General features: G+C 39.0%; 1 long non-coding RNA gene across 1 annotated transcript in view; it reads left to right on the top strand.

Moving 5' to 3' along the window:
* LOC120528894 overlaps positions 1-21,254 on the top strand; it is a 92,388-nt gene extending 71,134 nt beyond the window's left edge. The window contains exon 4 of the long non-coding RNA XR_005633595.1: positions 20,491-21,254. This is a non-coding gene — a long non-coding RNA (uncharacterized LOC120528894). The remainder of the gene's footprint in view (positions 1-20,490) is intronic.
* Positions 21,255-23,914: the final 2,660 nt, after the last annotated feature.

Genomic DNA, 23,914 nt, shown 5'->3' with positions numbered 1-23,914 from the left:
AGACATCTTATTTGTGCAATCTGCCTCTATAATGTGTGTTGTCTTTATCAAATCAAGTAACTGTGTTAAAGTCTGGAAAGCAGCCCCAAATAATCAAGCCATTCTCTAACATATCTTAGACTTTACCCTCCCTCCGTTACAAAGATGTATATTTTTGGTGGTCTGCAGGAGTTAATGATGATATCTAGATTTTAAAAGCATGCCCTCATGACCCTACCAATTATTATCTCATGGACCTTTTTAATTATACACAGAGGCATCTCTGCATGCATTATAGGCAGCATTGGCTCAATCCCGTCAGCTCTGAGAACACATGATTTCATGTGTGAGCCACACAGTGATTGCAGACCTTTAACCATTGTGCAGTATTTTACTAATATCGGGCAATGTGCAAGCAGCAGTCTTTTACAGAACCTCTGTGTTTCTCATCGTTTTTGTTTTTTTTTGTGTTTGAGCTTGTTTTACTAGTTACTATTCTTGATTAAAATTATATTTGATCTGAATTCTGGCTTGTCACTGATAGTAGCCACTTGAAATCAGATAAATGGATTTTAAATAGATTTTAAACTTACCAATGAACTGTAATGCAGACAAATCCAGGCACTGGCTCATTTTGATTGGCAAAGAACTTGAATAGAGTCATGAAGTGGACCTGAAGGCTGCTGTATGTCTGCAACACCTGGAAATGCAAGAGATTCTGAGAGAATAAAAGCAGGGAGCTTTAATACACCCATAATCAGCTACTTGTGCTGCAGTTGCAAGTGGCTAAGCAGCTCAGTTACATGCAGTTACACTTTAAAAATAGGAAGTTAAGTCTAAAGATGGAGAGGGCAATGTGCCGGCGTGAGAGTAAAAACAAGGCAAAAAGGTTTTACAACTGGCTTTCAATCCATTGCAATGGGCAATGTTCAATTGCCATCAAATAAGATGGATGAACTGTCTGCTCTTATGGCAGGTCATGGAGAATACAAGTACTGTGGCATTTGTGACTTAAACCTGATATACCTGAAACTGTTTTAATGCTGGACAGATTTCATCTTAATTGAACAGACAGAGACCCAGTGCGGTGTGGAGAAAAAAAGACAGGAGGGTGTCTACTTATCTATGTGAATGAGGAATGATGTAAAAGGGAGCACATTACAATTAAAAAATCAGTTTATAACTCAGATATTGAAATTCTGGCTGCCGGAATTTGACTACGTTATTTGACCAAGGAGATAAATTACATCATTATTATTCATGTTTATATCCCTCCCTCTGCAAATGGGGACTCAGCAATGGAAATAATTCACTCTGTCACCAGCACTTTAATGACCATCTCTGACCACCAGCATGGACTGTCCGTAACTGAAGTTAAAAGTAAGGAGAACAACTGAGGAAACTACACACAGGAAAAGCTACGGGAGCAGATGGAGTCAGTTCTCGAGTTCTTATGGCATATGGTTACCAGCTTTGTGGTTACCTTTGTCACCTGTTCAGTCTCCCCCTAATACTTCAGAACTTGCCACTGCTATGGAAAGCATCTTACATTATTCCTGTTCCATAGAAGGCAGTCACTTCTTCACCTAATACCTACAAACTAGTGTAACTTACCTCTCACATTATAAAGACCTTTGAGAAGCTGGTCCTGGACTATATGAATCTCACTGCCTACCAGACAAAGACTGGAGTGGAGGATGTAATGATCTGTCAGCTCCACAAGACTTATCCTCACCTGGACAAAGCCATCAGCACATTGAGGATTATGTTTTTGGATTTCTCTAGTGACTTCAGTACCATCCATCCCTCTCTGTTAAAGGGAAATCTCAGAGCTATGCAGGTGAATGAGCCTATGGTGTCCTGTATAATGGACTATCTGTCAAGCAGACCGCAGTTTATGAGGCTCAAGGACTGTGTTTCTGATACGGATGTGAACAACACTGGAGAAACACAAGGAAGAGTCCTGTCTCCTTTTCTCTTCATTCTGTACACCTCTGACTACAAATATAACACCAGGGCATGTCACTTGCAGAGATTCCCAGATGACTCTGCACCTGTGGTGTGTATTGATGAGGGAGATGAGACAGAGTATAGGAATTAGGTGGAGAACTTTGTTTCTTGGTTCAGAAAGAATTGTCTGTGACTTAACATCAGCAAAATCAAGGAATTAGTTATTGACTTTACGTCCAATCACTATTCAGGGACTGGATGTAGAGGTGATAAACTCCTACAAGTACTTGGGGATCCACATCAGTAACAGGACTGATTGGTGTCATAACGCAAAGGAACTATATAAGGAAGGGCAGAGCATATTCTTTTTTCTTAGGAGACTGCGTTCCTTTAGTCTGGGTAGTGACATTCTTCACATCTTCTATAACTCTGTGATGGCCACTGTGATTTACTATGCTGCAGTAGGCTGGGCCGGTGACATCACTTCCGGAGAGGCCCACTCAATCAACAAGCTAATTAAAAGGGCAAGCTCTGGTTTCCCTGGAGGTATAAGTGAAGGAGAGACTTAAACAACACTGAGTGCCATTATGAACAATGCTGCACATCCACTCTCTGACACACTAACACTGAGTACTCAGCCAAAGAATTATTCAGCTGAAGTGTGTCAAGAAATTCTACTGGGTCTCCTTTATAGCTACAACAATACACCTGCATAATGCCTCACTGGGACTGTAGCTGTTTTTTTTAGCAGTTTTGTTTAAATAGCCAGAGAAAGGGCTCAGGAGCAATGATGTCAAGGATGGCACCACCTCTTGGGGAACCACCCACAAAGAACAAAAGACATATGCAAGGGACAGTACACAATTAATCAATAATAAAATCAGCAGATATAACATAACATGACATAGCAAAAACACATAAAATAAACAAGAATTCAGACTGTTGCATAATATATCTGGCCTGCAAAGTTAAACCTGCTTTAAGCCACCATTGTGACTACTTAAAGGTTACATAATTGATTATTATGATGTAAAATTTACCACACCACATCAAAGAACAACATCTTCCAAGTCCCGGTTCCCATGGTACTCATCCTGTAAGTATTACTTTATGTCCATTCTAGTGATTATCTTTAAGTGAATTCTGAAATATTCAATATAGTTAAGCTTTTTTTCTGGCATGTTTTCTGAAGTATCCAAGTGCTTTTAAAGTTTTGCTGTTTGTTGGTCACAATGCAGTCCATCATCTTGATACCAAGCTTCACTCATTTTGATTTCTTCAGAACGACCACTTGAAATGGTGACTGGAGATATAATTGAGTTTACTTGTCAAACAACTGCAGTTGTTGTGTGGGTCCCTACTGTGTGACTAGACTACTCACTCCATTGTATGCTGTATTTTTGAAAGCTTCAACCATCAAGATTTAGGCAATTTAAATAAGACCTTTTAAAATACTTGTCTTTCCATTCACAAACTTTGTATACAATAGATTAAAAATTTATTCAGATCACTTCACTTTCTCTGCACCTTACTGTGTTGTAGATTTTATTCTAAATGGATATATGTTCTATTTTAACCTGTCAATATAAACTCAATAGCTCATAATGGTAAAAATGAAAACATGTTTTCAGAGAGGTTTATAAATTTATTAAAACACAAAAACTGATATCTCTCATTCATATACAGTCATATGAAAAGTTTCTCAGCCTGCATAATAATTTACTCTACTTTCAACAAAAAAGATAACAGTGGTATGTCTTTCATTTCCTAGGAACATCTGAATACTGATGAAAGATTTTTAGTGAAGCAGCATTTAGTTATGAAATTAATCAAATCTGAAAAACTGGCTGTGCAAAAATTTGGGTCCCCTTGTAATTTTGCTGATTTGAATGCATGTAACTGCTCAATACTGATTACTTGCAACACCAAATTGGTTGGATTAGCTCGTTAAGCCTTGAACATCATAGACAGGTGTGTCCAATCATGAGAAAAGTTATTTAAGGTGGTCAATTGCAAGTTGTGCTTCCCTTTGACTCTCCTCTGAAGAGTGACAGCATGGGATCCTCAAAGCAACTCTCAAAAGATCTGAAAACAAACATTGTTCAGTATGATGGTTTAGGGGAAGGCTACAAAAGGCTATCTCAGAGGTTTAAACTGTCAGTTTCAACTGTAAGGAATGTAATCAGGAAATGGAAGGCCACAGGCACAGTTGCTCCCAGGACTGGCAGGCCAAGAAAAATACAGGAGCGGCAGGATTGTGACAATGGTTACAGACAACCCACAGATCACCTCCAAAGACCTGCAAGAACATCTTTCTGCAGATGGTGTATCTGTACATCGTTCTACAATTGAGCGCAATTTGCACAAAGAACATCTGTATGGCAGGGTGATGAGAAAGAAGCCCTTTCTGCACTCACACCACAAACAGAGTCACTTGTTGTATGCAAATGTTCATTTAGACAAGCCCGATTTATTTTGGAACAAAGTGCTTAGGACTGATGAGACAAAAATTGAGTTATTTGGTCATAGCAAAAAGCACTTTGCATGGCGAAAGAAGAACACCGCATTCCAAGAAAATCACCTGCTACCTACTGTCAAATTTAGTGGAGGTTCCATCATGCTGTGCGGCTGTGTGGCTAGTTCAGGGACTGGGCCCCTTGTTAAAGTCAAGGGTCGGATGAATTCAACCCAATATCAACAAATTCTTCTGTATAATGTTCAAGCATCAGTCACAAAGTTGAAGTTACACAGGGGTTGGATATTTCAACAAGACAATGACCCAAAACACAGTTTGAAATCTACAAAGGCATTCATGCAGAGGGAGAAGTACAATGTTCTGGAATGGCCATCACAGTCCTCTGACTTGAATATCATCGAAAATTTATGGGATGATTTGAAGCAGGCTGTCCATGCTCTGCAGCCATCAAATTTATCTGAACTGGAATGATTTTGTATGGAAAATTGGTCAAAAATACCTCCATCCAGAATCCAGACACTCATCAAAGGCTATAGAAGGAGTCTAGAGGCTCTTATATTTGCAAAAGGAGGCTCAACTATGTATTAATGTAATATCTCTGTTGGGGTGCCCAAATTTATGAACCTGTCTTAATTTTGTTATGATGCATATTGCATATTTTCTGTTAATCCAATAAACTTAATGTCACTGTTGAAATACTACTGTTTCCATAAGGCATGTCATATATTAAAAGGAAGTTGCTACTTTGAAAGCTCAGCCAATGATAAACAAAAATCCAAAGAATTAAGTGGTGTTCCCAAACCTTTTCATATGACTGTAAGTATTCAGACTCTTTGCTGTGGGACTCTTAATTGTGGCCAGGTGTATCCTGTTTGCTTTAATTATCCCTGAGCTGTATCTAGAACTTGATTGGAGTCCACCTGTGACAAACTGAATTGATTGGACATCATTTAGAAACACACACACACACACACACACATACACGTATATAAGGTTCATAATTCACACTGCATGTCAGGACAAAAACTAAGTCATGAAGTCCAAGGAACTTGGTCTTCATCATTAAACTGGGGTGAGGCATAGATCAAGGCAAGGGTAAAAAACATTTCTAAAGTTTTGAGTGTTCCCAGAGGCCCAGTGTGCTCAAAAACATGTGCCAAACAAAAATTAAACGTGACATGAAAAGATGATTATCTATGTTGGGGTCTCAAACTCCAACCAGTTTGCTGATTAGAAGTTTGTTCTTTTTGTTAGTTAAATATGTTATTTAATTCCATGGCTTGTTGGTGCTCTCATTCTGACACAGTAGACATTTTCAGAACTGTTGATTTTCTAAGAGCACCGTCAAAATATTTTGGAGACTTCAGCAAATAAACTTATTATTAAAAATTATTACTGAGACTTTCACCTTTCTTTATTTTTAAATATTATATGATGGACACAGGTTGCTGGTCATGTCTTAGCTCATTTTGTATCTCATTATTGGCTGGTAATTAGGGTAAAACTCAATTAATGGGTGGAGTTTTAAATGACCATTCAATCAAAACTAAGGCAAAGAAAATTACTTAGCAGAAAAAAATGTGTCACTAATTAAGAAAATGGTTAGAATGAACCTGCAGTCCACCTGGAGTTGGACATCCCTGGGATAAACACTTTTTCCAGTTTGCCTTAGCGTATAACATCACCACCCACACTATTACATAATTGTGAAACCTTCTGTCTGATGCCAACATCATTTGCAGGATCAAATATTAACCCTTTTAAGTAATATACATTATTCTTTAATTCTCTTTTTTATGGGGCAATTCTAACACAAAGTCCTTGCCTCATTTTCATATGTTCTTGTCCTAAACTACAGACAACTTTACAGTATCCACAATCAAAGAATTGCTAAAGCATCTGAATATGGATACACATAATGGCTATAGAAGGAAACACTGAATGTTTAGAGGCTCAGTGATAATGCTGAAGCTGGCACTGTACGAATGTGCATATCTTAAAACAAGTATTGTGTAGCAGCGTAGGAGCAATCCACATGCAACACTGTCTTTAATAAGAAAAGAGACATTGTTAATAAGAGACTTTTTTAATACAGTTCAGTTGAGTTTTAAATGTTCATATTTGCTTAATCAATCAATCCTTGCATTAATTACCTTTGAAACACCATCACAAGGCTCTCTCCTTCTTAAGAGTGGCATAGTCTCTAGCAGGACGCTGTTTAGATCATAATAGGTACACTGTGCCTCGTGGGTCAGAAAAAGGACCCACCTACACGTTGCTGAGCCAATGCAATGAGAGGTAGCAGTTCTCTCAAATATTAAGAGGCTATGCCTCAATGTTGTCTTTATGACAAAGATGCATTAAGACTAGTGGACTTTTGACAGCTCCTTAACCCTGTTCATAAGTAGTGCATCACCCTTATTCTGCTGGGCTTTCACTTCTGTGATGCCACCAGTAGTTACATTAGGGTTACTTGTTTAGCTAGCTTCTGCACTATTGTCATGAAATCCACCTGTACTGTTATAATGATTTATCCTGCAAACTATACCAAACTGTGATGGACACAAAGTTGGCACAACCACAAGAGCAATGGTTGGGGCACCATCCAGGGCACCATCTAGGTTATTGCTGTTTAATAAAATAAGAAAAAGGAAATTTCTGCAACAAAATAAAGAACGTGGTTATACAAATGAAAAGGGCTTCATTGTCAAAGGTTACCCTATATATGTTACAGTAACTACAGAGCTCTGTCTCGTATGTTTTCCAGGGTCTATGTACTAGCACTCAGGGTCGAGAGGGGATAACACTATCCTTCTCTCTTGTTAACTCCGTCACACAGAGAAGACACACTGGGGGCAATTAACTAAGTCCCTTCCAGTCTCCAGCCTATAACTCCCGCAGCTGCCAAAAGAAGGTGTTCAGTCTTTCATCGAACTTACCAAAGGATGGAGTTCCTTCCTCGCAGCACCACCCTTATATAGCATGCCAATTTAGTTTTGGAGTGTTTTCTTTGTATTGGTGCACATAACAGCTCTAGTTGTCATGCCCTTTTTCACATAATTTGTTTTTCAATTAAATTATTGATGTCACAATATTTTACAGTGGTCATAACAACAAGGTCCCAATGAAGACTCTCTTTTAGCTGGCCATTTGAATGTATACACCCACGTCCAGAAAGAGATAAGCAAAGTTAGGGAGCTGGGCCATGGCTAGGTATCTTCAGCCAAGAGCATCTTGGAGCTTCAGGTGAAAGGAAAGAAGCATTGACACCATCTCTCATCCTGGGTTGGTACTGGTTATCTTAACAGAGCCTTAATGTTTCCCCTATGTGCACATACATGACAGGCTATTATTGTAAAGTAGCCAACTATTTTCACTGTCATGACTATTTCGAAAAAACAGTTGTTCAATTTTTCAAAAAACACATTGAGAAATGCTGAGATTTTTAAATTTTTAAATCGTGATGTTAGAGGTAATTCTAGACAATACAGTATAGTTATACATATCTAAAACACACAAAATGGTAAAACGATACGTAATTACTGTACTATGTACTATACTGTACTGCAACAGTAACATACAGTGTCTTTGTGTCCACTGTTGCAGCTGTAGCAACTTCTTCATGGATTTCATGCTCTTTTATCTGCTTCCGGGGCCACGCCATATCTTCTGGGAAGCACGTCTGGGTCATAGTGAAAGTAGGGAGGTCCTCCCCAACAGTACCCTCTATTGGAACGTAGGGACCCCGACAGGACTGCACTTCTGGACTCCATATCCCAAGCACCCCTGTGTGTGTCCGGACTGGGTTACCACGTGAAGATCACTGCCACCTGATGTATGGATGATTTAACTGCTCCCGACTCCTGGCTTAAGCTAGTCCATCCATTATTTTACATCGGCCAGGCACAAAGTTATTTATTTGTTCAATCAGCCAATTCAACTGCGTCATCGCACTGGCCTCCTATCTGGGTAACATATTTCTCCCTGTCTCATCCAGATTTTAAAGAACTACCAACTGTTCAGCTGTGAGTTACTGCCATAGATTACTTATTGTGCATTTTGAATCTAAAAGAAAAATGCTTTTATCAGACTAAATGTGTACCATAATCTGTACTCATTTATATGTGAGCTTATTATAAATATTAAGAGATATGCAAAAAGGTTGCTCAAGAAACTGTTGAAATCATTAGCCTTTATGGTGCACTGAGTATTGCGTTAATTCCGGCAAGACTTTATTAGTTTTGTTGTGTGTGTTTTCAACTCGAGATTGAGCAACACAAGAAGCCACATTGTGCCATACACACTTCCATGTTTACAAAGCTATCTTTAAACGGAAAGGCATGCAGCTCCAGTATCCAGCATAATCAAATCATAAACAATGGATTATTTGCTACACTTACAGGCAGGGCATTACAAGGCTGCCAAAATCATAGTCGACAGTTGTTATAACACAGAATAAATGTATGTCAATGATTGAATAGATGCTTACTGGAAAATGTTTAAACATTATTATGTAAACCAGCAACAGAAGTCAACTGACAAGACATTAGTTCATAGGCAAAAGAGTGAACTCACTTGTCATTTGGTATGAAATGTCACAACAGCAGAATTCTTGATGCTCAGGGATACCCTGAGTGTTTAAAATGAAGAATACTTGATGGCGCTTTGCTTCTAATGTCATTTTATCATGCCTACCTATTCAATATTTTTGTTTAATCAGTACTGTATCATTTTTTCTAAAATCTTCACCTACAGGAGAGTGAAATTAATACAGAGACACATGCTGTACATCACAGAGGCTGAATGAAAAGGCCAGATTTAGGAGAATGATTTACATTTTAAAGGTGTTTTATATGTTTCAGAAAAGTAAGAGATAAAACTGTAGCAAATACTGTATAAATTGAAACAAACCCCCATTTATCTCACTCAAACAGAACATAACTTATACTAGGAACAAACAACTTGATTAAAGGAAGTTGAAGCAAACCCTGTGATCTGACAATGACAAACCAATATTACAATGAATATTGTGTGGAGTGCCAGCATTATAATCTTGAAGATCCCTGAAAGTCAACCCATACTAATAAATAATAAACGTATGTGTTAAATCCTTGGAACTCCTAATTCATGTTTGCCTCACAATGCAGGTGACACCTTGTTTGACGCTGTGCAGTATGCATACTGTACAAATAAATCGACTCTGTGGAGGATGCCATCAACAGGCTAAACATATAAATTGGTGAGAATTTTTTTTCAGTGTGATTCCGTGGGGATTAGTGCTGGGTTGTTTCTCTTCTAAATATCAATCAATCAATCAACATTTATTTATATAGCACATATTCATACAAAAAAATGTAGCTCAAAATGAATAGAAAAATAAAAAATAAACATAAGTCAACATTAATTAATATAGAATAAGTAATGAACATTTCACGTAAATATTTACCAAGCAGGCTATATTTGCAGATGACACTACATTAATTAATATAACAAAAATTCTAAATTCATCAAAATCCCTATAGAAGAAAATGAAAGATTTCAGATTTAATCTTGTAAATAGCAAATTAACTTCAATATCCTGCAAATTAGTGTAAAGTTTTAAAGATAAAAATAAGTGGAAGGAATCTGTAGGTAGACATATGAGAAGTTGTTTGCAAGGGAATGGCCTATGGAGGTGATTTCAAAGTTTGATAGCACTTGTGCAAACCTGGTGAACTCCAGAAGAAGTTATCGTCAAGCTATATAGCACTTCTGACACCACATTTGGAATATTTTGTGCAGATTTTGTTCCCAGCATGCTGTATAAGAAGGAGAAACGCTACTAGGCTAATTATCTAATTATGGGGTATAAAATATGAAGAAAGGCTAAACTTGTCTTTTTCATTTAAGCAAATAAAGATTAACAATAAAGATTAACAATAGAAACAATTAAGGGTATGTTTTGCACAAATTGTAAAAATGTTATTTTATTTAAAAAACTGCAGATGATAAGTACAAGTTACTTATTGTTCTAGTTGAAAATAGTACCTTAAAATCTCAACATGATATTGTTTTGACTTATTAACTTAAAATAAATGGACAAACCACATTGGGCTGAAGGGCATATCCTTGTAAGCTTTTATGTACAATTGTCAAAGAAATTGATAACTGAAAAAGTCAAGATAATTTAATGTGAATGTTGATTATTAGATGCATTTTCTTTATGCTATCCTGTCTCTGCACAGTATTGCATTATACTGAAAAAGCAGTTGACAAGTCGCTGGGTATTACCCATGTCTTCAGGTTCTCTTGTCCTTTTTTATTTAAATATGGTGTAAATATAAAAAAAGGTGTGCAATGTTGTTAACACAAAGCTTCACGACACAAGAACCTCACTTGGATTTTCTTCTCTCCCTCTGTGTTCATTTGGATTTCCTCTTACTGTCCTATCATATCCTATGAAACAACTTGCAGTGGACTGATGTCCCATCCACGACTAATTGCTGTCTTATGCTTGATGTTATCTTGGAAATGCTTCAGCATCCACATGAAACTAAAGGCTGTAGAACATGGACAGAGGATTTTACTAGTTTGTCTAAAATATTGCAGTGCACAGCAGAAGCATAACAATAGCTATAAGATGGCCGAGCACGTAGCTCCAAGAAGCTTTAATCAGATCCTGACCTGGTGCCTGTTAACACCTCCTCCTCATTTCTGCATGAGTATTCTTCAGGTAATTCTATTTTGTTTGTGAATCCCGATATGTAAGATGATAACATTGAGTGGTGACTGTAAATTGGCTCCGTGTGTGGGTGTTCATGAGGGTGCCCTTCAATGTTCTGTCTACCTATGCATTGTCAGTTCCTGCCTTGTGCCCAGTGCTGCTGGGATTGACTACCTCAAAAGCCTGAATTGTTGTAGGTTGATTGATGAACAATAGATATTATACAGTGTAATGTCTCTATTATAATAATAAAATCCTGGGATGAGATGTGACTTTTTCAGAGAGATGTACCTTTGTGCCAAGAGATTTAATCACGCCTGGGGCCAGAAATAAAAGACAAAGAGTAGATGACAAAGTAGAACATCGTAAAGAATTCAAAAACATTGGCGGAGTACACATGCAGAGCAGGTTATAGATAATGAAAGTACTAAAATTCGAAAGTCTCAAAAAAATCATAATAAAGATCGGATTAGCGCAAACAAACGGAAATTATTACTCAGTGAAATAACGGAACAGTGAAAAGAGATCGAATATATTGTTCAGATTTAAACTTCAAGTCGGAAACTTGTAGATCGTCTATTTCATGTTGCCATGAGGGAAAAGTAGTGTTTTTTCCCAATGAAGAGGCGTATCCGTGAGAATGAAAAGATTTAGTATTGGTGAAAGTGAAATCCACATACGTGAATGGCAGAGGTGCAAGTGGCTGGCGCATAGAGCAGACCGGGTGGGTTGGTTAGCAAAGAAAGCCCCCTAGTACTTAAGATATTGATTTGGCTCTTTATTCATGACATCCATCCATCCATCCATCCATCCATCCATCCATCCATTCTCCAACCCGCTATATCCTAACACAGGGTCACAGGGGTCTGCTGGAGCCAATCCCAATCAGCACAGGGTGCAAGGCAGGAACAAATGCCAGGCAGGGCGCCAGCCAACTGCAGGGCACACACACACACCCACACACCAAGCACCCACTAGGGACAATTTAGGATCGCCAATGCGCCTAACTTGCATGTCTTTGGACTGTAGGAGGAAACTGGAGCACCCGGAGGAAACCCATGCTGACACAGGGAGAACATGCAAACTCCACGGAAGAAGGACCCAGGAAGCAAACCCAGGTCTTCTTACTGCAAAGCAGCAGCATTACCACTGTGCCACCGTGCTGCCCTGTGCATGACATGATCTTTTAAAAAACTTGTGTGAAGTGACTTAGAAGTGAAAGAAAATTTTGTTTTGGGAAATGCAGCATATGTTGTAAGATTTCTGTATATCTTTTGATCTGCAATTGCCACATGCTTAGAAATAAACCTACATTTTGGACACAGTAAATCAATAACTTTGCTTATCCCTTTTGTTCCAGTTATTCTCCATTTATTCTGAAGTTTCAATATTCAACTAATTTATCAGCAAATTTCATATCAGACATTCAGATATAAAAGTTATCTAATCAACGTTACCGTAAGCTTCATGTATAAATAACTACACTTGCCAATTTGTACATAAAAACTGCAGTAAGCCTACTGTAAATGTTGATCAATGTTAATTACTATATATCTCAAGGTTGTTTAAACGTATTGAAGAATAAAACTGGAGGGATGGCAGACACTGAGCAGCAAAAAGAATTCAAAAAGACCTGGACAGGTTTCAGAACTGGATAAACACCTGGAAAATGCAGTTTAATGTAGAAGAGTGCAAAGTGCTACACATGGACAAAAAGGAACATCAGTTATAAATACAAAATGTCATACATGAAGCAACCGCTGAAAAGGATTTAGGGGTAGATTTTGACAATGTACAGAAACATTTCAAAAGGAAAAAATGTTAGGTTATATCATAAAAACTGTTGAATTTAAGTCAAGGGATGTTATGCTCAAACTACGTAATGCACTAGTAAGACCATATCTGGAGTACTGTGTGCAGTTCTGGTCACCACGGTACAAGAAAGACATAGCAGTACTTTGAAGCTGTGCAGAGGAGAGCAACCAAGTGCACCCCAAGACTTAAGGACGGGTCCTACTGTGACAGACTCAGAGAATTAAACTTGTTTAGTCTTAAGCAGACTGTGTGGGGACCTAATCCAGATATTAAAATCCCTCAAAGTCATTGATAAACTAGATCCTGTAACATGTTTTGAGCACAAGTTTGAATCACATACTTGAGGATATCAGTGGAAAATAAAGAGAAGTGCATTTTAAATTGAAGCCAGGAGGCACTTTTTTATGCAAAGAGTTGTGGGACTCTGGAACAAACTACAGAGACACATAGTTGAAGCAGAAACCTTGACAACCTTTAAGAAGAATCTGGATGAGAGATTGGGACAGCTTAGTTGTTAGGTGAACAAACTGGCTTGATGGATTAAATGGTCTCCCCTTGTTTGTGATCGATAATAAAATATATCTAATAATAATTACATCATGCCTGAAAAAGGGGTCTGAGCTTTTAAAGGTGACACTGACCTATGTATGTGTATATTTCATCCTGATACCTAATGGCAGCCAAGGTGCCTTTGTCAAGCCTGTAGCGGTCTGTGAGACCCTCCATGGATATGCCTCCCCAGACAATCATTAACCCACCACCAAACTGCTCATGCTGAATGATGTTACAGGCAGCATAATGTTCTCCATGGCTTCTCCAGACCCTTTCACTTCTGTCACTTGCTCAGGGTGAACCTGCTCTCATCTGTAAAAAGCACAGGGCACCAGTGGTGCATCTGCCAATTCTGGTATTCTATGGCGAATGCCAATCGAGCTGCATGCTGCTGGGCAGTGAGCTCAGGGCCCATTAGAGGACATGGAGCCCTTGGGTCACCCTCATTAAGCCTTTCTGGTTGTTTGGTCAGAGACATTCACACCAGTGGCCTGTTGGAGGTCATTTTGTAGGGCTCTGGCAGTGCTCATCCTGTTCCTCCTTGCCCAAAGGAGCAGATACTGGTCCTGCTGATGGGTTATGGACCTTCTATGGCCCTCTCCAGCTCTCCTAGAGTAACTGCTTGTCTCCTAGAATCTCCTCCATGCCCTTGAGATTGTGCAGGGAGACACAGCAAACCTTCTAGCAATGACACGTATTGATGTTCCATCCTGGAGAAGTTGGACTACCTGTGCAACCTCTGTAGGGTCCAGGTATCGCCTCGTGCTACCAGTAGTGACACTGACTGTAGCCAAATGCAAAACTAGTGAAGAAACAGTCAGAAAAGATGAGGAGGGAAAAATGTCAGTGGCCTCCACCTGTTAAACCATTCCGGTTTTGGGGGTCATCTCATTGTTGCCCCTCTAGGGCATCTGTTGTTAATTTCATTAACTCCACAGCAGCTGAAACTGATTAACAACCCCCTCTGCTACTTAACTGACCAGATTAATATCCCATAAGTTTCATTGCCTTTATGCTATACTCTGATTAAAAGTGTTCCTTTAATTCTTTTGAGCAGTATATATATATATATATATATATATATATATATATATATATATATATATATATATATATATATATATATATATACTATCAAATATACTGCACAGTCCTGAGCATCCTGCACGGGGACACCATTAGACATTTCTTACAAATTAAGCATTTGTGTGTACTTAAAAGATCAACACTGTTACTACTTCCTCCCCTTAATGGCAAGGCTTTGAATAGTCAACCAGGCAGTAATGTGTTATCTTTTGTAACTGATAGCTATATTTTCATAGTACAAACCATAATACTTAATAACAGACTACACAGTTTGGGGCAGAGTGACTTACAGATTCCCAAAATATTTGGGTGCCATCTTGGCCACCTCATTCTAATTTAAAATTAGAAACCTTCAAAGAAATAAACAGGAACACAGGGGTACTAGAGCACAAACAGGCATTTAAGCAGTGTTTCTGTTATTACTGATCTGACTAGGAGCTCTGTCCTGTTAAAGATTCAGGTCAAAAGTGAAATGCCTCCTTTTGGAAATGGTCGTTTTTATATGCTTGGGCTTCTGGAGGTAAAGAGGGCATGATCAGTTAGCCTCCAGAGGGATCTTCTCTGAGGAAAGAGACAGGACATTTAGCAGCAATGCCACCTCTTACCTTAGGGTGGCACTGCATACCTGATCAGAGGCAGCAAAGCATGTGTGACAACAGATAGAAGTGCCCCAACCTTTATAAGCACATTGGAAGTATTTGTCTATGATAAACATTCCATACCTAGGTATCATTTCAAATAAGCATGGGAGAATCACCAAAAAAATTACCACCAGCCACTCTGTTATCTTATTGCATACACCTAATTGGAGAATTCTAGGTTTGGTTGTATTTGTTGTTAATCTACATGCTGGAGTTTGTGGTTTTTATTTGCCATTCAGAATTTACCTCTGTGTTAAAGATGACCTTAAGATATCTGTAGACTTTACAAAGATCTTTCACCTGACAGCTCTGGCCAGCACTACTCCCTTAAACTCATACTGTAAAGGGTTTAGAAAGCTAGTCAACCCTGAATAATCCAGCACACTCTTTTCTTGCATCTTTATGTGCTTTTTTATACAGAAGGCCATGTAGCCTCCTATAATTACTGGGATCTTTATTAGCTGTCATGAGGCGCACTGAGAGATTTAATAGGATTACCTTCCTTCCTTGGAGGAACCTTTCTTATCTCACATTCTAAATGAAGAAAATTAAATTGTTTCCAGTCTATATCAAAAAAGCAATTAAACCCTATAAAAAAGTCACTGATCAACACTAACAGTAAATTCATTAACATGTATCTTTAAGGACAAGCCAAGCTTACCGTAAGGCAGCCCAGCATTATGACTGGCAACAAATCAGCTTACTGTATGCACTTGACCTGTTATCAAAAGAACTAAAGAATGACTGGAATAAATGGCTGATAAACATTTTATCAGTTTGCAGTCTATCATGTAAGTCTGTTTGATTGGTAACAATGTATTTACCACTAATAAACCTAAATCAACTAAACCCTTACACAAATAATTCTATTGACTGTTCACTAATGCAAAAAATGCATGTTAATACTCAAAAAATGTTAAGAAGTTTTTTTATTGCCACAGTGCTAAATGTCTTTACATGATAAGACCCTGAAGGTTGCTGAGGGTTGTGTTGGTGTTACCGGTGTTTCCAGAAGGAGGTGTTTCATCTCGCAGGGCACGCTGGATATCATTGAGAGGAGTCCCAGCACAAGGCTCAATGGCAACTCTGGTCTGTACCGGGAACTGAAACGAACAGCTGCGAGGGCTCTGAGGTCAAATAAAGAGGTGTATGTTAGAGGGATCTGTGGGCAAGTCACACAATCTGTGGTCTAGCGGACCCACGTCCTGCTTACAGAGGAATTGAAGCATTACGCACATCTGAATCTGTTCCTCGGAGAGTCATAGTCGGGGCGGCTGATAGAACGATCCTTATGGATGACACTGCAGTTGTGACCCGCTGGGCTGGCTACTTTAAGCAGTTTTTCAAAACTGATCCTCCGGCTAGGACATTGGATATCTCTGGGTCCACGGTCCTTGAGGCTGATCCTCCAATTCGCTGTGAACCACCCAATCTCACTGAGATTGCACAGGTGGTGAACCAGCTGAGGGGAGGAAAGGCTGCAGGGATCTGAGGTATCCGGGGTGAACTTCTCCAGGTTGATGGTAAGGCTGTCCTCCTGGCATTGCAAGCAATCTTTGCTTCCATTTGGGAGACTGGCATCATCCCAACTGACTGGAAAATGGGACTTGTCGTCCCTATCTGGAAAGGGAAGGGTGATCGCCTGGACTGCAGCAACTACAGGGGGATAACACTGCTCTTGGTGCCGGGTAAGGTCCTTGCCAGGGTCATCCTCAATAGGATCCGTGAACACTTGCTCACCTACCAGCGACCGGAACAGTCTGATTTTACGCCTAAGAAGTCTACCATCGACCACATCCTGCCACTGAGGGTTCACATGGAGTGCAAACACGAATATCAGTAGAGCTTCTTTGCAGCCTTTATCGATTTTCATAAAGCGTTAGACTCAGTTGATCGAGCTGCCCTGTAGGACCATCCTGAGAATTTGTGGGATCCCCTCAAGGTTGCTGGATATCATGACTGGCCTGTACACTGGTACTGTGAGTGCTGTGCAGAGTGAAGGCAGAACCTCTGTGTTTTCCCAGTTGATTCTGGGGTTCATCAGGGGTGTGTTCTTGCTCCTACTCTGTTCAATGCTTATATGGACTGGATGTTGGGCAAGGTTGTGGGGTCCAGCAGCTGTGGGGCATCTGTTGGTGAAGAAAGATTCACAGATCTTGACTTTGCTGATGATGCTGAAATCTTCGCGGAGTCAATGGAGGCTCTGATTGGAACGCTCGAGAGGCTGAGTAAGGAGCCAGAGTGTCTGGGCTTGCGAGTGTCCTGGATAAAAACCAAGATCCAGGCCTTTAATGACTTCTTGGGCACATCCATCAGCAGTGTGTCTGTTGGCGGAGAGAGTGTCGACCTTGTCGAGAGGTTTACTTACCTTGGCAGTGACATTCATGTGACATTCATGTCTCTGGTGTCTCTTCCTATGAAGTCAGTAGATGGATTGGGAGAGTATGAGGTCGCTGGAACGGGTTGTGTGGCACTCCCGATATCTATGCAAAAGGATGAAGGTCCTAGTGCTTCCTGTCCTGCTATATGGTTGTGAGACATGGATGCTGTCCAGTGTCCTGAGACAAAGACTGGACTCCTTTGGTACTGTGTAATCCTTGAGTACCGTTGGTTTGACTTTGTGTCGAATGAGCGGTTGCTCATGGAGTCCCGAATGAGGCACATTACCTACATTGTGAGGGAGCATCAGTTACAGCACTACGGCCTTGTGACGCGTTTTCCCGAGGGTGATTCGGCTCGTAAGATCCTCATTGTTGGGGACCCAAGTGGCTGATCCAGGCCAAGGGGGTCACCCACTTGGCACCTGGCTGCGTCAGATAGAGGGTTATTTCTGGAGGTTGGGACTGGACCACGTGTCTGCCTGGGGGGTTCACACCGGGATCCCGTGTTGTTTCATCATGTAGTGAGTGTGGCAATGCACTGTACCAGTGCATGCTCCCCAACTTGACTTGACTTGACTTGAGTGCTAAATGCATGCATCTGCATATGATTATTACTCTAATGAAAGTATTAGTAACAAAAAAGTAAATTTTGTCTTAACCTGCAGTACCTCTTTTTTCTTTTTGTAACCCCATTGACTTGATTTCACTCATTAAAGGAGAGTCTGACTTTCATTATCTGTTTTCAATATGGGTTGCCACCAAATACACCATTAGACTGAGATTTACTAGAAAAAACATAATATGATGTTACAAACAGAAATCTTAGAATTGTGTCAGGAACACAATTGGTTCTTACTGACAATGACGTGTTTACTCCATGTATGGCATTGCATCTGTTTATGAAGGTTGTAAAGTGGAGCATAAACCCACCATGGACACTCTATGTGAATAAAATGCAGGGCTATACTAAGGAACCTGACATTTTGGAGTACACTGGGATGAACCTGGAAACAAACACAAAAAATGTAAAGAAATGTGATATAGCTTTTCTACACATTGCATATTTTCACTCTGTCCAAATGTATAATGCACACTTGCAGCTTATCTATTTATTTTAGGTAAACATCTCTAGGCAGGTGTGGTTTTCAGTAATGGTGTTATTTTCAGTCATTTTGAAACCTAAAGTCAGTATTGTGCAAGTTCACACTTCACAAGAACTAGCTCAAAGTTCAGTTCACACAGATTAAAATGAATACATTCACGTTCATAGTTCACCATTTCAATTTTGAACTAGTTCATGTTCAGTTCATTTTGTATTCTTTAAGGAGTGAGAATAAATGACCCATGGGTTTACTTTTTTCAATTTTGCATGCCTTGTATTAGGCTATTGCAGTGTTCTTGAATAAAATACAATAATTACGAAGACTTTTTTATTTAAATACAGTTTATTGAGTTATACCTAGAAACAAATACATATAACCATATATGCAAAAAAGAAATTAAGTAGATGAAAGTATACTGTACATATAAATTACTGCTCTATTTCCAACCATCTGACACAAATGGTGATCGTGGAACCAGCGTGTAGGGGAACTAACATATTATACTGCAGGTCAAAATTCGTGTCACATATTGCATGTCCAATGGGGAAAAATGTCAAGTGGCCTCACGAAGTACAGCTTTTCCCTAAAAGCGAAAGCGGAGCTTCACAGAGTGCTCGTGTCAGTGGGGGTGCAGCCTAAGCACAAGCAGGTAGACACAGAGAGTGCCTGTTTGATTTTATGTATTTTTTTTCCAAATGCAAATAAATGGCAAGAAATTTGTGCAAAATACATATTTGTAAAAATCCCCTATTTGTGCTTATCCAAATACCGTATTCAGATTCGGCTCCACCCCTACATTACAGGGTAAGGCCAAACGTTTAATTTGGACCAAACCAGATACAGAATGTCACATAAGACTGAACTAGCTCACGTTCAAGTTCTTTACTTGCAAATAGGTTATGTTAAGTTCACTGTTCGTGAAAAACGAGCTTGCTCAATGAACGTTCTCTTTTGAACTAGTTCATGCACAACAGTGCCTAAAGTATATTACAGTTTTACATGTTACAGTTCCCACACTATGTTTTGGAACCTAGGCCAAAGTTCTAAGCAGTAGCTGCAGTAGGGTTTTTCTCTGATTAGATTTTTTTGGTCTTTGATTTTGCTCCATATTTTGACCTTTTTGGTTTTGTTTTGTTTTGTTTTGTCTGTTTGCTGTAGGTTATAAAAATCTGTGTGACTATTGGTTCCTGTAGCCTTCTGTCCTCAGGTCAGATTTTGCCAGGTGAGCATACACATCAGCAGTGGCTTTAGTCAAATTTATTTATGCCATACTACAGTTGTGTAATCAAGAGAGAACAAAAACATTACAACCTGCCCTGTCTAGATTGATCTAACCTGCACTGGCACCATGACTAGTTTATTGGGCAGCTTCAGTGTTTATCCTTGACTTTTTTCTTCTCACCTGTCAACACCAATCTTTTTTATTACCTCTCTTCTTCTCTGACAATGCACTGTGCTCCTATTTTTTTCTGTATTCCAGTCATTAGTCACTAGTACTATGTAGTCTCAGCCATCTTTATAGCTTGGGGGACAAAAAGAGGAGTTTGGATGAAATGGTAGTAATGTCAATTGTTGCTGGGCAGGTCTTCCACTTGCTGAGGATCTGAAAAGAAATGTTAATACATAGCCAGTGCAACCTTTACTTTCTTCCCCTTGTTTCTCTTCAAAATGGTCCCTGTAATGTACAGTATTTAATCACAGGTTGCTCCTCCTCATGAAATCTGCAATGAAGCATAGGTAAAGCCCAGGGATGGTACAAGTAGTTTTTATATTGCTCAAAATATGTTTTCTTGTTTTTTCCCAGATGAATATTGAAAGCCAGTCACAGTAAGACACACCCGGGATGGCCCCAGGGAGTTAAGGGTGCAAGGAATACAAGTAAGGGCATCCAGAAAGGTGACCTGCCCAGTCTTTTCACCTATTCCAGGGAAGAGAGAGGAATGGAAGTTCTTCAGGTAGATCATCTTGACAGAAAGAGGGGAAAGGAACTTTGGCCTAACATGGGCATTAACGAAAGCGAAGATTGATCACTACAACCAAAATGGATGGCAGAAAGGATCTTAACCAGGATTACAAACAAGCAAAATTAACATCTTCAAAATACTTTTGCACACAAACTTGGACGCTGAGATACTTGTGGTTCTGATATCATCACATAAATAACAGCGCAGTGTGGAGCTTCAGCAGCAACATACCCAGCAATGGCTTCTGCATGTCGGTAACAGGGCCACAAAATGGCAACATTATAGTTACAAAGATGTAACATTAATACAATATAGCATTGTTTAAGAAACTGAATTCCCAGAAGAACTCTTTTTAAACCCAGATTCCCTGTGACTAAAAACCACTAGATAACCAATTAATACTCTCAAGCAAAATGTATAATTTTCAAAGTCTGACAAACTGTAACATGTGCAGCTACTGTGTGGCTAAAATACCTTCCTCTGTAATGGAATGAATGTGTTGTGAGTTCCTGTGTAAAATGTCTTTATTCTTGAAAATGTGTGTAAGCCATTCCTCATGCAAATGTTAAGATTTATAAAACATGAACTTGTGATGAAAACTGGCTTAATGTTGCAGCAAATTGTGACCATCTGTAAGTGCTACACAGACATTTTGGTGACTTCAAGTGGTAGGACAATGAAGATAACAGAAAATCTCATTTAATTTTACATTTCAATGACACATCAGTCATATTTCAATATTCCTGTTGGTAATAAAGCCTTATGTATGTTGAGTGCAGTGCTGGACCCTTTCCTGACTGGGATGCCATAATGGAAGGAGGTATAATCCAGCTAGGATGGGACATGAAGCAACTTTCCTTACAAAAGGATGAATTAATGGATAGTATGGGGGAGTTAGTGCATTCAGGGCAGTTTCTCCCCCAGCCTAATAGATGGTAGTGCTCCACTGGCATGGACCCAGTAGGGATGCCTGCAAAGATATATAAGAATTGTAATCCTGAGGGATAATCCTATCATGGTCCTTGGTTGCTGCAGGGGAAGAGCCGCACTATTTCAGGAGGCTCCCATCTGACCCAGAGGTGCTTCTGTCAGGCTATGCCCCAGTATTGGAAGTACTCCCAGGTCTGACATAAAATTGTCTCCTCCGGGAGGCCAGAGTTGGGACGAGGAGGTACAGTACAAAGCTTTTCTCGGTTAGAAGTGGAAGTGGAAGGAGTGCTGTATGTTTTATTGTGCTTATTTATGCTCTATACTGTGCTTACAGTCTGGGAAACTATTGGGAAGCATTTCTCACAGTGAAATATAAAGACTTGTGGCCTGCAGGGGATGTACCAGCTCCCCAAACCGACACAGACAGAGATGAGACATAAGTCCAGCAACACACAGGCTTTTTATTTCACTGTTGGATGTTAAGGTGGCTGGCCAAGTCAACATAATTCATAGTTCACTTGCAGCTGCAAAAATCAATTGCACGGATATCCTAGGCACTTTATCCACTCAGTTTTTTTATCATTTATTTGATGAACTTTATTCCAAAAGTATCAAACAACAAAAGGTGAATCAAAAAATGTAATATGTAAGTGATACATGGACGAAACATACACTGTAATTTTCTTACTCATGTTTGATCACACCTACTGGAAGTTCACAAATTTTTTCAGTCTGTTGTGCTCATTTCATTTTCAGGAATTCATAAGTTTAAACCAATAATTCTAAAAAGTTCATTCACTGCTCCCAGAGATATTGTCTCCATCATGCTGTTTGTCAGATAATTATCAACACTTCAAAAAAAATTAATTAATGCATTTTAATTCTTCATAGTATTTTGTAGAGTCATCAAGCCTTATAAATAAACTCAGATATGACTATGAATGATCAGGAAAGACATGCCCTTTAATACAATGAGAGAAGACCTTTGCAGTCCAATTACACAGAATCTACTGTTACCTTTTCTTGGGAAGAACTAAGATAACTGGTTTGTAATCAGTGTAGAAACCACTCCCTGATAAATGTTATAACAAGTCTTACAGGAATTTGTGCAATGCCTGTGATGCAAAAAACACATTCATCATTTCAAAACAGCATCAGGTTACCCCTGTCAGCACCTCATGTTTAATAACCTATCTGCAGATGGGTAGAATTAACTAAATACACACATACCTACTATTTATTAGAGATATGATGACAATTTTTTAAACATAAAAATTCATATTTCATAATCCGAAAGGGCCTAATTTTCTTTTTTGTCAGACTTTCTGTAAGTTTAAAGGTGACAGCTACACAGTTAAATCCATTTACTGTGAGCATATTTTTTCCCCATAGACTTAGCATACACATCTTTTTGTTGTCATGCATTTTGTAAAGATCGTAGTCAAAATCCATGTGCACGAATTTCAAACCAAGCTCAAGGAGCAGTCTTATCAGTGTAATAAATTTTATATCAGTAAGTAGAGATGTTTCAGTTGCCAGATCCTCCATTAGCACAGTGCCATATTGCAGTCATAAAATGATGTTCATGAACAAAGCTGAATCACTTTTGGGAATTGAATGTAATTAAAAACTCTATAAAACTCAGGTAAAGGTCACAGAAACCTAGCATACTTTAACCAGTACCCCAATTAAAATTATATTGCAAATATTTTCACTTCATGAAAGCTTTGCCAATAATATATTCTGTACATTATACTATACTATACATTTATAGCAAGCTTAAAAACTAAACTCACATAAGCAAATTAGTGGTATTAACCTGATCATTAGTTATTTGTTTTGGTAGTTTTACTTATCTAATACTTTCCTAGAGAAATTGCATAGAATTATAGATTCCATGGTATAGCAGCATTTAAACGTGACAAGTACAACAGTTTTCCAATAAACAACCTACTAGCACTTCCAGATAATGTTCATGTCATTGTTTTTCTGAAGCTGGCATTTTGACCTTTTTCTGGTTTTAAGTGTCAAAGTCATGCCATCTTTTGCAAGCTGTGTCTTGATCACAGGCACACCTTGGATGCCCAGCCTGTGACTACTCAACCTCTCTTTAGTCCAGTGTGCATATTCATTTCCTCTTCAGTTACTTGATATCTACTTACTTGTGTTCCTGATGTTCTTCTTTGTTTTTGTTTACTATGAACCTTGCCAGGTTCAGACTACATTTACACTTCCACTTTTTTCCACATTTTCACAGATGTTTACTCCTGTTAAAAGTTATCATTCTGGAAATCAAGAGCTGACACTCACAAAATAACATGACTGGCATAGGAG

Source organism: Polypterus senegalus, chromosome 1 (genome assembly GCF_016835505.1).
Source record: "Polypterus senegalus isolate Bchr_013 chromosome 1, ASM1683550v1, whole genome shotgun sequence".
Classification (NCBI taxonomy): domain Eukaryota; kingdom Metazoa; phylum Chordata; class Cladistia; order Polypteriformes; family Polypteridae; genus Polypterus; species Polypterus senegalus.
The sequence above is the reverse complement of the archived record's forward strand: the minus strand, read 5'-3'. Positions and strand labels throughout refer to the sequence as shown.